The sequence below is a fragment of the Eriocheir sinensis genome, chromosome 20, assembly GCF_024679095.1.
Source record: "Eriocheir sinensis breed Jianghai 21 chromosome 20, ASM2467909v1, whole genome shotgun sequence".
Classification (NCBI taxonomy): Eukaryota; Metazoa; Arthropoda; class Malacostraca; order Decapoda; family Varunidae; genus Eriocheir; species Eriocheir sinensis.
The window spans coordinates 8,763,742-8,780,128 of NC_066528.1; the positions used below are offsets into that span (position 1 = coordinate 8,763,742).

A 16,387-nucleotide genomic window follows, 5' to 3' on the forward strand; every position below is an offset into this window, starting at 1 on the left:
CCTCAGCATCTAAGGCCAAGGCCTTGGATGTGCCGATTACCACAATCATGGCCAAGGCTGGATGGACACAAGAAGCCACGTTTGCTAGGCATTATGATAAGGATATTATCCACGACACTGATCCATTTCAAGAGGCGGTTCTTGGTTCGGTGTGATTTCTGTTTGTATGTATGGTATGTACGTACATGTGGAAGGACTGTTTTGTTTCCATAATGAAGAATGGGCTCTCTTTCATGGTGATTTTCTTTACAGCCATTAATATGGTGTGGCAATTGACAGGATTGAATTTATACAACACCCACATGGCTTTAAAATCTCATGTGGAAGCGACCCCTAGCAGAGGAATGATTTGCTGAAGTAAAATTACTGAAGTACATGAGACTTACCGTAGGTCAGTTGAAATGTGCTTCGGATTTTGCGAGGCAAATCACCTCTGCTAGAGGGGAGCTTTCACATGCCCTCTGCTCCCTCCCTTCGTAAAGTGGTGGGCCGTGGGTTTCCCAATGCAACCTTTACGACAGGAATAGCTGGGACACACAGGTTCATGTGGGTGCTTATACTCTTTGAAGTCTGACAGTGTGAGGCAGCGTAGCGCATCTCATGTGAAAGCTCCCCTCTAGCAGAGGTGATTTGCCTCGCATAATCCGAAGCACATTTCAACTGACCTACGGTAAGTCTCATGTACTTCAGTAATTTTCAAAAAAGGAGACAAAAGTGTTGCATTAAACTACAGGCTCATAAGTTTGACATCAGTGGCAGGAAAAATACTCGAAAAGATTATTAGAGACAAACTTGTTAAGTTTCTAGAAGACAATAATGTAATCTCCGACACCCAGCATGGCTTCAGAAACAAGCGCTCCTGCCTAACGAATTTATTAGACTTCTTCCAAGGTATATATAAGAACTGGGATGCCCACAATCCCAGTGATGTTATATACCTGGACTTTCAGAAAGCCTTCAACAAGGTACCGAACGAGCGACTCCTTAAGAAACTGCACTCGGCGGGCATTGGAGCCAATCTGATCGCGTGGATAAGAGATTGGCTCACCGACAGAAAACAACGAGTACTACTCAACGGACAGTCTTCCAATTGGCTTCCAGTCACTAGTGGAGTGCCTCAAGGGTCGGTGTTGGGACCCATTCTCTTTATCATATATATCAACGACCTAGAATCAGGACTGAAATCCACAATATCGAAATTTGCTGATGACACCAAGGTGGGTGGAAGGGTCCTCACAAAGACCGACTGCGAAATCTTTCAGAAAGACCTCAATCACATTATCGAATGGTCAGAAAAATGGCAAGTGTCCTTTAATGTTGACAAATGCAAAGTCATGCACATTGGGTCCAGAAATAGTAACCACACATACATCATGAATGGGAGACCTCTGCAAGCGATGCAGGAGGAAAAGGATCTTGGAGTCACTATCAGTAGTGACCTGAAACACGCGAATCACTGTAAAAAAACATACAACAAAGCCAACACTATGCTCGGGTTCATAGCGAGGAACTTCGAGTGTAGAACGCCAGACGTGATGCTATCCTTGTATAATTCCATGGTAAGACCGCACCTCGAGTATGCAGTACAGTTCTTGTCTCCTAATTACAGAAAGGACATTGCTTTACTGGAAAGGATTCAACGACGCGCCACGAAGATGATACCAACCTTAAGGGCTCACCCGTACGAGGAACGACTCAAGCGACTCAATCTCTTTACATTGGAGAAAAGACGCCTACGAGGGGATATGATTCAAGTCTTCAAGTATCTGAAAAAATTCAATAACGTCGATTACTCTGAATTCTTTGAACTGCAAACCAACCTAAGAACTAGAAATAACGGTTTACCCATTCAGTCTAGTCGATGTAACACAGACATCGGAAGGAGTTTCTTTTCAAACCGAGTCATCCGTCACCGGAACAATCTTCCTTCAGAAGTAGTAAATGCGAATACTATCAACTCCTTCAAATATAGAATCGACCGTCACTTCGCTACATCGGGAGTAAACTGAATATTGAGGTGCTTTCATCTGCTCCTCAATATCGAGGTGCTTTAATCTGCTCCTCAATGTCGAGGTGCTTTCATCTGCTCCCCAGGCCCCAAGTGACTGTTGAGCAGATTAAATCACCAAAGCGGGCAACCTCATCATCATCATTCATCATTTCATCGACGCCTACTCCTAGGAGCTCCCACCAGGGGATGGCCACGGCAGAAGAGCTTCCAACTTTCTCTATCCAGACACTCCCTCCTTGCCTGCTCAAAGTTTCTCAAGGATCATTCCCCCCTCTCCCTAACGTACTCTTGCACCCTATCCCTTTATTTCACTGGAGGTCGTCCTCTAGCATTCCCTCCCTCTATCTCACTCACACACACCCTTCTGGTCATCTTACTCTCCTCCATTCGCTCCATGTGGCCAAACCACTTTAAAGTCTGTCGCTTCACTTCTTCCACCACGCCACACTTCTTCCCTTCACCTCTATGACACATTCCATAACGCTCGTACACACTTTCATTACTCATTTCATCCATTCTACTCACACCACAAGCACTCCTCAAATAACTAATTTCTACTGCCTGCACTCTAGACCTCTGACTTTCATTTCAGGCCCACATTTCACTTGCATATGTGAGGGTTGGTACTATTATTGTATTTCTCAAATCCCTCTTTACCTCCATGCTCACACTTCTGCCATTCATGATTCGTCCCAAAGACCCTACCACCCTTCTTTCTTGCAATGCCCTTTCTCTTATATCTCCCTTCATACCACCATGCTTACACATAACTGATCCATTGACTCTGACCTCCTCCATTTTTTCACCATTCAAAATTATTTTGCATTCTTTTTCACATTCAATTCCCACTCTATATGGGCATACAAAATCTACAACCTCACTTCTACTTCGCTCACAAACCATCACTTTACTTTTGTTGACATTTACTTTCAGCTTTCTCCTATTACAGGCACTATCAAAAACACTGACCAAATTTTGTAGGTCACTTTCATTTTCTGCACTGAGCACCATGTCATCAGCAAACAGTATCGAATTCAGCACCCACTTCCTTCCCTCATCGAACAGTCTTACTCCAACTTCTCCAACTTTGCCCTTAATTTCTCTAATAACACCATCCATATAAATATTGAATAACCATGGTGACATGACGCACCCTTGTCTTAAGCCCACTTTTATCTCAAAATGTTCACTTGTTTCTCCAGTAATTTTGACACATGCAGATGCAACCTCTTAATGAGCCAATAGGCTTTCTGTTGCCTGCATTTCCATGTTTCAATGTTTCTGCAGCTCTCCTGAGTACATGGCCCTCCTCCCTCCCCTTGACATGAAGCACCATTTCTTTTCTGAAATAACTCACAACTACATGCACATGCATGAAAGAGCCAGGAAGATTTTTTTCTCCAAGATATTTTTAAGCAGGATTGTGAAATTCCTTATGGAGGAGTTCCTTCCTATTCCCTTGTTCCCATCTCATATTTATTTGCTTTTCATGATGTTGAAGTAAGGCAGAAATAGGGTCTCCAGGTCCCCCAAAATGGTCTGGTGGCTGGGACTTATGTTTCAGGTAAGATGCCAAGGAGAGCAAGACACAGTAACCCTAGTGACCAGATCCCCTCACTATAAATATGCAGGCCTGGGTTTGGGTCCCAGCCTAGGCAGTTGGCATGCAGCCCAGCCAGCTGTTCATCCTCTCTTTTGGGGTGAGTGATAATGGGCACCTGGGGAAACCTGGGGAAGGAAAGCTGTGGCAACCCGGATGTCACACCCGCCCTGTGTGTTGGGTTCCTTCCCACCACAGGCTCAGAGGGTCAGTGGGACAGAAATGAGCACCACCACCACCACCACACGCAACTATAGTGTAGGCTCCCAACTTTACCTTTGCTTACCTGGATGATACACCGGCCCTGTGTTGGGTTAAGGGCTCCCTCCCACCACAGGCTCAGAGGGCCAGTGGGACAGAGATGAGCACCACCACCACCACGTGCAGCTATAGCGTGGGCTCCCAACTTTACCTTTGCTTAATTTGCTTCAGAACTCAGCAGCTGGAATCTAATCCTGCACTGGGAGGCAGCGGAGGACGGCAGCGCTAACAACAACGTGGAGAGCCCCTGCACTCCGGATCCACCGCCTGCAGCTGCTGCATCAGTGGCTGCTGTGCTTCGCCCGGGAGCTGCATGACCACTTCACCAACATTGCCCTCCTCCCTTTCCATCAGACTGTGGAAAGACTCTTCGCTCAGTCATCACCATTCAACACAATAGCCACAGGTATGGACTACTGCCATCACCATCATTATTATTATTATTATTATTATTATTATTATTATTATTATTATTATTATTATTACTATTATCATTATTATTATCATCAGTTTTATTATAAGAAACAAATCAGGTAGAGAGAGGGAGGAGTGCACACACTATAACCCGCCCGTTCAGCAGCCTCCAAACACCTGAGACGCAGAGAAAGAGAAAATGGAAGTAACAGCGATGAGAGAGGAGAAAGAGGACGGGAGAATAGAGAAGACTACAGGAGTGGAGGGACAGAGGGGGGAAACAAATATCCCAGAATACACTAGAAATTAAGCAAATAAAAGTACTAGACTATACAAATAAAGATTATTTAGGCATTTTAAGATTGTATGTATTATAATTATAAAGGTGCTTTTTACTACAGAAATGCAGCTTATTATGCATATTGACCAAAACAATTACACTTGTCTTATTTTATGGAAGTAAGTGAATGTAGAATGAAGTGTGGATGGCAATCACTGAAGCAGTGGCTACACATGCAGTGACTCAGTGATGTGACAAAACCAGAACTTTCCTCTTTTTGTCACAGTCTATTCCTCCTGAGGTGAGAACACATCAGGAGGGCAGCTCCTCACACAGGTGATAGGGGAAGGGCACAGCTGCTCTGGTGCTGGTAAATGGTGGACACTTGATCCGATGGGGGCTGGGCAAAACATGGCTTCAAGCAGGAGGGCAGGAGAGCAGCAGGCAGGGCTTCCTCTCTGGTGCTGGTAATTGGTGGACACTTGATCCAATGGGGCTGGTCAAAATATGGCTTTAAGCAGGAGGGCAGGAGGGTAGTGGGCAGGGCTTCCTCTCTGGTGCATTGGGCAAAATCTGGCTTCAAGCAGGAGGGCAGCGGGCAGGGCTTTTCCTCTGGTGCATTGGGCAAAATCTGGCTTCAAGCAGGAGGGCAGCGGGCAGGGCTTTTCCTCTGGTGCATTGGGCAAAATCTGGTTTCAAGCAGGAGGACAGGAGGGCAGCAGGCAGGGCTTCTTCTCTTGTGCATTGGGCAAAATCTGGTTTCAAGCAGGAGGGCAGCAGGTGGGGCTTCCTCTCTGGTGCATTGGGCAAAATCTGGCTTCAAACAGGAGAGCAGCAGGCGGGGCTTCTTCTCTGGTGCATTCTCACCTTAGGCGGAATAGACCCTTGCAGCAGTTGATGGCTCCTTCCAGACTTGGGAAGTGTGGCGAGACCAGGCGCCGGATGCTCAAAGGTGGTGGTAACTTATCCCCGGAGACGGTTGTAAGTCACGGGTCGCGTCGCAAGTTTGCCCTGCCCCCCCTTCTCTCTCTCTCTCTCTCTCTCTCTCTCTCTCTCTCTCTCTCTCTCTCTCTCTCTCTCTCTCTCTCTCTCTCTCTCTCTCTCTCTCTCTCTCTCTCTCTCTCTCTCTCTCTCTCTCTCTCTCTCTCTCTCTCTCTCTCTCTCTCTCTCTCTCTCTCTCTCTCTCTCTCTCATTTATGAGAAATTAATTAGTCATCTTTATAGTTACCAGTAAAGCATATAAAGATGAAGTCTCTCTCTCTCTCTCTCTCTCTCTCTCTCTCTCTCTCTCTCTCTCTCTCTCTCTCTCTCTCTCTCTCTCTCTCTCTCTCTCTCTCTCTCTCTCTCTCTCTCTCTCTCTCTCTCTCTCTCTCTCTCTCTCTCTCGAGTTGCCGTCTTTTGCCAACTTCAGAAATTCAACTCTCTCTCTCTCTTTCTCTCTCTCCTTGTAACTCTCTTGATTTAGCAACTGTCGGAGCAAGACGCATCACTAAGTCACTCCTCATTTTCGTTTTCAACATTACTTTGACATGAGTCTTGATACCCTGTTTAGTATCACAGCAAACGAAGACCTTGCTGTGAATTTTTTGCAGCAGCGTCGTTGCATCAGACGAAATGGACCTAGTTGCAGCATTTGCGATAGGGTCATGACTCTTATCAAAGGCGGTGGAGATAAAAGAGTATGGAGATGTCCTACCCACAAAGGTGAAAAATCGTCACTACGATTGGGATCCTTTTGGGAAAATGCACATCTTCCCTTTAGAACTCTTGTCCGCCTTGCTTTTCTTTGGAGCTTTGATGTTCCAAATAAAACAACAATGGCATTCACCGGCTTAGCTAAGAACACTGTAATACAATGGTTTCAGTATTTCAGGGACGTGTGCTCTCACCATCTCCTACAGAACCCCATAATGATAGGAGGCCCCAATGTCGTTGTGGAGGTTGATGAGTCCGTGATAGCAAAGCGGAAATACCAAAGAGGTCATCTGGTCCCTGAGAGATGGGTGTTTGGAGGTGTCTGTCCCGATACCCATGAGGGCTTCCTGATTTTTGTCCCCAGTAGAGATGCTGCAACATTGCTACCAATTATTCAGCAGCATGTTCGCCCTGGCTCAATCATTCACACCGATGGTTGGGCTGCATACAATGGGATTGCAGGCATCAATGTCCAGCCGGCTTACATCCACCAAACTGTAAACCATACTGTTAACTTTGTTGATCCCATTACAGGTGCCTGCACAAACCACGTAGAAAACTACTGGAAAAGAGCCAAGGCCAAATTAAAAGCAATGTGCGGGGTTCAAGAGAACTTCGTTGAAAGTTATTTGGATGAATTTCTGTGGAGAGAGAGGTTTGGAGGAGATGGAATGGATACCTTTGACAATCTTTTACTTCACATAAGTCAATGGTATCCAACACCCTAACACACACACATACTTATACATAAGCATTTGTATGACTGTTTGTGCGAACGTTTAATTTACCTGTATGAATGCTGTATGAATGTAGAGAAAATACTTTTTACAAAACAAGTTAGCTAGATCATCTAGCTCATACCCATCCCTCTCCCTCCAAAAAAATTATAAGTACATTATTCTCCCCTTTCCTAGATGTCTTCTTACAGATGATGGACTGAAGATCGAGAGAGAAATAGAGTCGCAGCGAAGAGAGCATCAAGACTCATGCTAAAGTAATGGGTCACAAAAGGGTGAAATAGGGAGAACTCTACAAGAGAGATGATCGATGTGTTGCATTTATGAAGTTCGCAAGACGGCAACGAGAGAGAGAGAGAGAGAGAGAGAGAGAGAGAGAGAGAGAGAGAGAGAGAGAGAGAGAGAGAGAGAGAGAGAGAGAGAGAGAGAGAGAGAGAGAGAGAGAGAGAGAATAATTTCTCGAGACTTCATCTTTATTTGCTTTTACTGGTAGGCCTATATACAGATGACTAATTAATTTCTAAATGAAAGAGAAGGGGGGCGGCGGGGCAGGACTTGAGATGTGTGTTGAATTCATGAAATTGGTAAAAGACGGCAACTCGAGCGAGAGAGAGAGAGTGAGCGAGAGAGAGAGAGAGAGAGCTAGAGAGAGAGAGTGAGAGAGAGGAGAGAGAGAGAGAGAGAGAGAGAGAGAGAGAGAGAGAGAGAGACTTCATCTTATTTGCTTTACTGGTTACTATATATATGACTAATTAATTTATCCTAAGTGAGAGAGAGAGAGAAAGGAGGAGGTCGCCTATATACAGATGACTAATTAATTTCTAAATGAAAGAGAAGGGGGGCGGCGGGGCAGGACTTAAGATGTGTGTTGAAATCCTAAGTGAGAGAGAGAGAGAGAGAGAGAGAGAGAGAGGAGGGTAGAAGGAGGGAGGTCGCCTATATACAGATGACTAATTAATTTCTAAATGAAAGAGAAGGGGGCGGCAGGGCAGGACTTGAGATGTGTGTTGAATTCATGAAATTGGTAAAGACGGCAACTCTGAGAGAGAGGAGAGAGAGAGAGAGAGAGAGAGAGAGAGAGAGAGGAGAGAGAGAGAGAGAGAGAGAGAGAGAGAGAGAGAGAGAGAGAGAGAGAGGAGGAGGGGAGAGAGAGAGGAGGAGAGAGAGAGAGGAGTAGAGATAGATAGAGAGGAGGAGAGAGAGAGAGAGACAGAGAGAGAGAGAGATAGAGAGAGAGAGAGAGAGAGAGAGAGAGAGACTTCATCTTTATTTGTAGTGGTAGCACTGTGAAAATGGGAGGAGCTACGGCAAGGAAAGCGCGCCAGAACCAGGGATGGCGAGGGACCACCGTATTGAGCCTGTGCCGAAATGGCGACGGTCAAGATTTTAGAACTGGGGCAGTTGTCAGGCGCGGCAAAGAGGTGTGGGTTAGAGGTGAACAACGTATGCTATGTGTGTGGGTACGAGAGGAAGTTAGAGGCTCAGGAATGCATAATACGTGCATTGAGGAGTGAGATGAGGGAGCTAAGGAAGAGGTTTGACAGTGCTCAGGAGAGGCAAGTCCTGGGGCCTGGCAAGGGCGATGGACACGGACGAGGCAGGTGTGAGCACGGGTGCCTGATGGGGGGAAGAAAGGTGTGACATTCATGTATGGGTGAAAGGGGGGGTGACGATATGATTGAGCACATGCTACTTGAGTGATGTATATAAGAGAGAAAAGGGGATTATGGTAACAGTTGTGACCGAATGGAATAGGATGTTGGAGAGGGATGTAAAAAGGTTAAATGCATGCAATATTATTTCAGCTGAGGTAATTTTCAAAGCAGGCAATTGTTGTCATTCAGTAGAGCATGTCATCCTTCATCATCAGAAATCATTTTCAAGACTCAATTCTGACCTGTCACATTGCGTAGATTTTAATTGTCATTCTTAGTCAGTTGAGGTCATCTTGAAGCCAACAATTCTTGTTTCATAGTTCAATTCTTGTCATTCTTTCTCTTTTTGTTCCTCAGGTATATTTTGCAAATTGATATCATATTTATTTCCATTTATTTAATTTTGGGAGCAGGCATTAAGGCCAGGTTACCTTATATTTAGTTCAATTAGGTCAGATCAGGTTAGGTTAGATTTAATTTGATTAGGGTAGTTAGTTTTAATTGTGTTCAATGAATGTGTAATATGCTTCAGTTATATAATGTGTACTCGCCATTGCCAATGGAGCTTGGGAATAATAACACATGACTTAGTCATTCACTTTTTTTTTTTATTGGATTAACCCGCAGCTTGGGTAGATATTACAGCTTGATGTAGCATGTAACAGCTAATACAGCACAACAAATAAGTAATTACTGAGAAATCATATATACAGGAAGGTAGTTGGTGTGGAAGAGAAATGGCTACTAACTCTGCCCTGTGCACAGGGAGTGTTAAGTGGTGCCACAAAGAGATGCTCAGGGCTGAGAAATGTAAATCAAGTAGGGGTGCATTACAGGTGCCCAGTTTGTGAAAGAGGGGACAGGAAACAGAGGAAATAGGTAATTGGAACTGTGTGGCAAAGCAGAAGGGAGGAAAGGACCTGCAGAAGCCACTGCCTCAACAGACATTTTGAAATGGTTTGACTATAGTAAGTCTGCTGGTCAACAGAAAAATATTCTTAATGTCGTGCCTGGCATGGGCACTCCTTAATAATGTTGGTTAATTATACCTCAGTAGAATTAATTGTTGATCACTTAAACCAGAGAGTAAAATTAGTAGTTTATTTACGAAGTCTTATAAGGCACCGTTATCGCATACAGGGTTATCATCTGCCAAATAATATGGGCAGCGTGACTTTAAGAATATTACTTAAGGTAAATATATTTGTTTAAAGATTCTGATGATGAATTAAGGGTCAAGGGACAGGATTCAGCCATACAAGACTAAATTGTCGCTCATAACACTTAGAACTCAGTCTAATTATAAACTAACATGTAAACACAAGAAACAAGTAGCACCAACACACAAACAAAACCTATCAAGTGTTCCCACTAACATGTGGTAAAAAACCTGCTCATTCAGTCTAACACCACTCATCAACTTAATTAAGCCTTGAGTACAACTACTGAGTGTTTGCACTCCACTGTGGTTACCCCTGATAATGACACACACACCATTTGTCCTTTTCCCTCTTTCCTCCCGCACACAACCCCAGGGCATGCTGGCTTGGGTCCCGACAGCAGTCAGCCAGCCTACCATCAGACAGACTTACTTCGACACCTCTGTCTGGGGCGATACCTCGTATAAGAGTCCTTAAATATAATATTATAGCCTAGGTATATTGAACACTTCTATGTATGTGAGGCCGGTTATGCTATACGAACCAACAAGTTGGAGAGGATGACATGGAGCCAAGAGTGCAGAATGCTGAGATACATGGGGCATGTGAGATGGACAAGTAGGGTATCAAACTAGGTGATAAGAATGAGTGGTGTGGAGGTGGTGCCCCTCTTGATCAAAGACGCTGAAGTTAGGGTTGACTGAAGATCTGCCGGGCAGCATGTTGGTAACCCTCCGCCACTTGTCAATGGTTGAAAACTCTCAGCGTCTTGCGGTGGGAGTCGAGTCCTCTGGATCACCACGTACACACGCTGACCACTCGGCCACCGGTGCACCATATGCAATCTGCAGGTGTAAGCTGATATTAATTACATATTAATAATAATCGCCATATAAATTATGATCAAGAATGCCGAACATGTGGCCATTATGATTTCTTGTTTTGTTCTTATGCACATTCACATTTGAAAGTAATCTATTACTAACTGCAAGGTCTACATATATGCATACCTATACTCAGGAAAAGAAGTTTCTAATAAATTCCTGCCTGACAACTTGACCAGGAATCAGTCTGTTGTTTCTCACAGGCTGAACTGTTACTTCTTCTGCAGCGATGCAATCAGTAGTTGTGCAGGAGCATACAAGAAGTCGCAATCTTCATAGTCTTCTTGGGGTCATACTGCAAACTTCCTCCTGACTTATGTAGGCACCTGCACCTTGACTTGAGGATCCCAAAGGTCCGTTCGACAATGCATCTTGTCCTGTGATGACTTGTTGTAGCGCTCCTCCCCAGGTGTTGTCGGCCGTGCAACTGGGGTCATCAGGAATGGCTCCAGAGGATACGCAGTGTCTCCTGTGAAGTTGAAAATTCATTAATGCATTATTTATCATGAAATGCATGAAAACTATCTTAAAAATTCTATTAATATCTATTGCTGTGGTTGACATCTTTATCTCATGACTGGCCTTTTCACAAAGTACCCGAGTTACTTTATCAATGGCCCTTGATTGGTCATTTCCAACACCGTTTCCAATAACACCTTGAAAGCTGCCACTCGCAAAAAACCTTAGTGTAGCCAGAACCTAGGTGTGTGTTGGGAGTGCATGTGCCCTCCTGGTTCTCCTTTCCAGGTGGGGGCGAAACTCATCACAAAGCCTGATGATTTCCTGACGGGGAAATCTATACACCTGCAACAGGTGTTCATCACTGACATGTAGTGGGTTGAGTGGGTCCCGATATCTCCTTTCCCTGCACAGTCTTCGATTGAAAATGTATGCCGCAACAAGCTCCATCTGTGAAACACAGAAATAACTACATTACTAGACAGGACTAGAACATACGGTAATTATTTAAGACACATAATTGTAACCTAATTAAATGGCCCTTAAAAGGTAAAGAAATATCAATGTTATGGTAAGCTAATTAAATGGCCCTTAAAAGGAAAAGAAATATCTATGATGCTGTTATCTAAAAATAAATTGAGGACGTAAAGCAAATAACAATAATAATAAAGAAAGAAACATGTTTAAAAAATATGAGTACAGCTCCCCGAGCCAAAGCCTTCTTGGCTACACCTAAATCTCCACAACTAATGCACAAACCATGCATGGGTGACATTTATGTGACCCTTGCCACGTTGAAATAAAGCTATACACATGTATGGAGGCTATTACAGCTTCATGGGATAAGAAATACTAATCCAAGCCACCTGAGCCAAAGCCTTATTGGCTACACCTAAATCTCCACAATTAATGCACAAACCATGCATGAGCGACCTTTATGAGACCCCTGACACGTTGAAATAAGGCTATACACATGTATGAAGGCTATTACAGGTGCATGGGATAAGAAATATTAATCCAAGCCACCCGAGCCAAAGCCTTATTGGCTACACCTAAATCTCCACAACTAATGCACACATCATGCGTGAAAGACGTTCCTGTGAACCTTGCCACGTTGAAATAAAGCTATACACATGTATGGAGGCTATAAGAGCTTCATGAGATTAAAAAATATTGATGTATGCCAACCAGGCCACCGCCTAAATCGGCTACACTTAAATCTCCACAACTAACCCTCACATCATGAGTAAAAGGCGTTCCTGTGACTCTTGCCACCTTAATGTAAAGCTATACCTAAGTAGAAGTGCAAACACGTACCTTATATTGTGTATAGAGGTGGAGATGTGGATGAGGCGGAAACACTCCTTTAATGGCGACGGGCTAGGACGGAAACTGGTCGGATATAGCCCCGCTCCCGAGCAGTCAGGCTGAGGGGCGACCTGACGTCACAAGATGGCGTCTAGGACGTTTTTTGAACATCGCACGGGGCAGCACTTGCAACCACAATGGCGGATTTAGGACCAAATGTTGAGATACGACCGTTTGAGCATCCGCCGCCAGCCTGACTGCTCGGAAGCGGGGCTAGATCCGACCAGTTTCCGTCCTAGCCTCAATTATGGCACATGCCCCTGCCGAAATCACTGTGTTCGAAGCTGTGGTGTCACAGAATAGGGCAGAAATGCGATCCATTACTCTCCAGTTTTCGAGAGCAGCCATCACAGCATCGCCCGTTGCTTGTCCAGTGCCACTGGGAAGGATTGGGACTCCCAATAGCTTTGCAGCGCCATATCCTGATACCAGAACAGAAAGTCAGTCACCTGTAGCTGCAGCACCACCTGCCATTGTCTGCACCATCTTGCCATCCCAGTGCACAACCAGTGGCACCAAAGGCCTGAACAAATTTTTAATTTCTTTGGCAGCTTATGCACGATTCTTCATCCGGTCTCGCCGGAAGGACTTGCGGTTTAACACCACCTCTTTGCGGTCATGACCAAGGGTTTTTGCAGTTGCTGCAAGCACATGAACTCCTGCACGATCGGATATCTAGGCTCTATCCATCAAGGCTGAGAGTTGTCCATTCCTGATTTTCTTCGAGCTCCTGGTGCACTTTACTGGGGGTATGACAACTGAAGGTGGCCCTGCAACACAGCTGTCAGCAGCCTCTTCTGCACCACGACACTGAAAAGGGGAATGAATGGGACTGGAGCTGCTGGAACTTGATGTAGAGCTGGATACGAGTTCAGTTATTTCTTCCAGTTTACGCTTTTCAGCTTGAGAGCGCTTCATTCGCTGTTCTTTCTTCTCCTTGTTCTTCTCAACGTGCAAGAGACATGTCCTGTGTTGTTGCCATTGTGCCCCTGCGCACCTCCTCCTTCTGTGCTCCTAGAAACTCCCTGTCCTTGGCGATTGTAATCATTGAAATTGCATCTTCATGTGCAATGTCAAAGAGGCGATCAAGGGACAGAAGGAAATCATTCTCGTTCATCTGTTGTTTTTCTGTTTGCCTGTTTTTGTTCTTCTTTAGACTTTTCCAGTAATCATGTAGTCATACAACTTTCTCTCTTGCTTGCTGCACTTTCTGTATTGGAATACATGCTCGATCCCATAAGGTACTCACTAGTTTGATCGTTTCCGCCTCTGCTTCCTTTGTCGTCGTCATCTGGTTAAGATGGAGGAAAATAGTAATGAAGCACCTGTTTACATGTTGGCAGCATGCTCCCCATGATAGTAGACTCGACTGAATCAAATAGGGTGACACTTGTCATAGCTCTGGTTCCAGATGCCATGGTACCAGTAGGGGGTGGGGGGGCTTATTGTCAAGGCTGCAGTGTAGAACTGCTTATAGTAGAGAGGGAAGTGACTGTGCATCTGTCTCTCAAAGCATCACCCAAGCAACTACTGTAGATACCACGGCATATCGGAAGCAGTAGTGAGTCAGTGTTAGGCTGTTCCCAAATTCTACAGGATTTTTTTATGACATTAATGAACAGTGGCAGATCCAGTTTCAGGTGAAGGAGGGGCTAATATACAAGATGGGCGCCATACCATACCATATTGTGTTTGTATATATATATATATATATATATATATATATATATATATATATATATATATATATATATATATATATATATATACACACAAGTATTTGTATGATATAGATCACATGGCATGCAGAGTGGTTGCTAGGCTACATCTTATTCATGTATTTCATTATTTATTTCTAATAACGTGACATACAGAGTGGGTGCTGTGCCTTACTTTGATTTTATTTAATTTGTTTTTTGTGCATAAATTGGTATTTCTATTGTGTTGATTAGTCTTCTACTTAAAATGCTAGCCAAAATTTAATTATGAATTATAATTATAAGTCAAGAACCATAGTAACATAATTTTGAAAAATGTTAAACTTTAAGCTCATTGAGCGACCTCTAAATAGAAATATTTTTCAAAAATATTTTACACGGTGTTTTTTGAGCAAATGGAACATTCTGACTGCTCGTCCCAGTTGAAATTCATAAGTCGACAAATAAGTGTCACCCTAATGCATATCTACACCCTTGGAAATTATGATTTGCGTCATCAGCTGCATGTCATCATTCATTTGGGTGTAAATATGCATACATGTCAAGTGAGCTGTGAATACTCCATGCCATTTACTGATCTTGCACCTGAAAAAAGATAAAACACAATGCTCTTGTCTTGATTTCACTGAACACTTGTAATTCTGGGATATGAGAACATGTACCTACATAGTAAATGCCTAAAACATATTTTCATTATTATTGTTATTATTATTAATTATTATTATTATTATTATTATTATTATTATTATTATTATTATTATTATTATTATTATTATTATTATTATTATTATTATTATTATTATTATTATTATTATTATTATTATTATTATTATTATTATGAATGTATATTATACAAATGTTATATATCATTTGAAAGAGCATTTCATTGGTATTTCAAGAATGTATACATCTGTCTTTACAAAAATTATGGACTGGGAAAATAGAGAGAAATATGATATCATTTGTGCGAAATAGTAAAAAAATGTGATTGACCTTATATAGCAGTGCCAATGTCATATTTAGGTTTGCCATGCCCTAAAACATTGAAATCCATGCCTCATTTGTTGTTATATAATTTTTTTAAAATTTTGAGATATCTTACTGTTCTGCTTTGGTTCATACGCTTAATTTTCGTAACCTTAGTTTACATTATGTGGGATAACTTGTAACAGCTACGCTTCTCAGATGGCCATCATATCTCATTAAAAAGCTGAGATTCCAGGCTCTCAGAAAATGTGATATCATTTGTCCAAAAAAGTAAAAAAGATGTGATTGACCATGCCAAAAGATCAAATATCTTGTCATATTTGGTTTGCCATGCCCTAAAACATAGGAATCCATGCCTCATTTGTTGTACCATTTTTAGATTTTGAGATATTGGTCGACCGGGGTGATTCAGAGCAGGTTTTGACAGACTTTGATTTAGTTCCCATATTTATTGAAACACACACAAAAAAGACTATTCAATGCAAATATAAGTGAGTCATTGCCTATGTAATACTGGAGTTAAAACTAATTTCCACTGTAACTTATAAAGATACATCCCAAAAAAGTGTGGACCACATTGTACAAAAAATTGGGGTGATTTAGACAATACTCTGGGGTGATTGTTGACCAGCCTGGGGTGATTATGGACCAATATAAAAATCATTAATTTCCTTCGAAAATATTAGCTTGTCATATCCAGAGGTTAACAACAAATGTAATTTGGTTATGACATGACTTGGATCTCACAGTAAAAAAAAAAAAAATCATCTGCATTCCATATACACTCAGGCATGTTTGAAATTCCCAGTCTCTTGAATTCATTTTCAACTTAACTGTAGAAACTGTAAGTGACTTCAGGATCACTAACTGCACTCTTTTTAGCCCTTTTCAAGTGTTGATGCCTTTTTCACACACACAAAAAAATCTTTTCAAGAAATAGTAGACCCAATCTTCACCAGGCCTTTTGTCTTTGAATCTGCAATATTTTCTTATGTAATCACCAACTTAAGATTCTTCTTTCTTCTTTTCTGTCACAAACTGTTTCACATAATCACATAACTCACTAGGAGCAAGCCCAAAGCTCCATTTTGTCATTACTGTTAGACACTGCAAGTTGCTCTTCACACTCTTTTGGGAGGTTGAATGGATTTCCAGCAC

General features: G+C 42.8%; 1 long non-coding RNA gene across 2 annotated transcripts; it reads right to left on the reverse strand.

Annotated features, from left to right (window-relative positions):
* Positions 1 to 10,188: 10,188 nt before the first annotated feature.
* LOC127001152 (uncharacterized) lies at positions 10,189 to 14,200 on the reverse strand. 2 transcript variants are annotated; one of them, XR_007754817.1, is made up of 4 exons: positions 12,474 to 14,200; positions 11,397 to 11,606; positions 10,824 to 11,166; positions 10,189 to 10,658 (listed from the first exon to the last, which is right to left on the reverse strand). It is a non-coding gene; the product is annotated as an uncharacterized LOC127001152 (long non-coding RNA). The 2 variants fall into 2 exon arrangements; XR_007754816.1 differs by having other exon boundaries at positions 10,824 to 11,606.
* Positions 14,201 to 16,387: the final 2,187 nt, after the last annotated feature.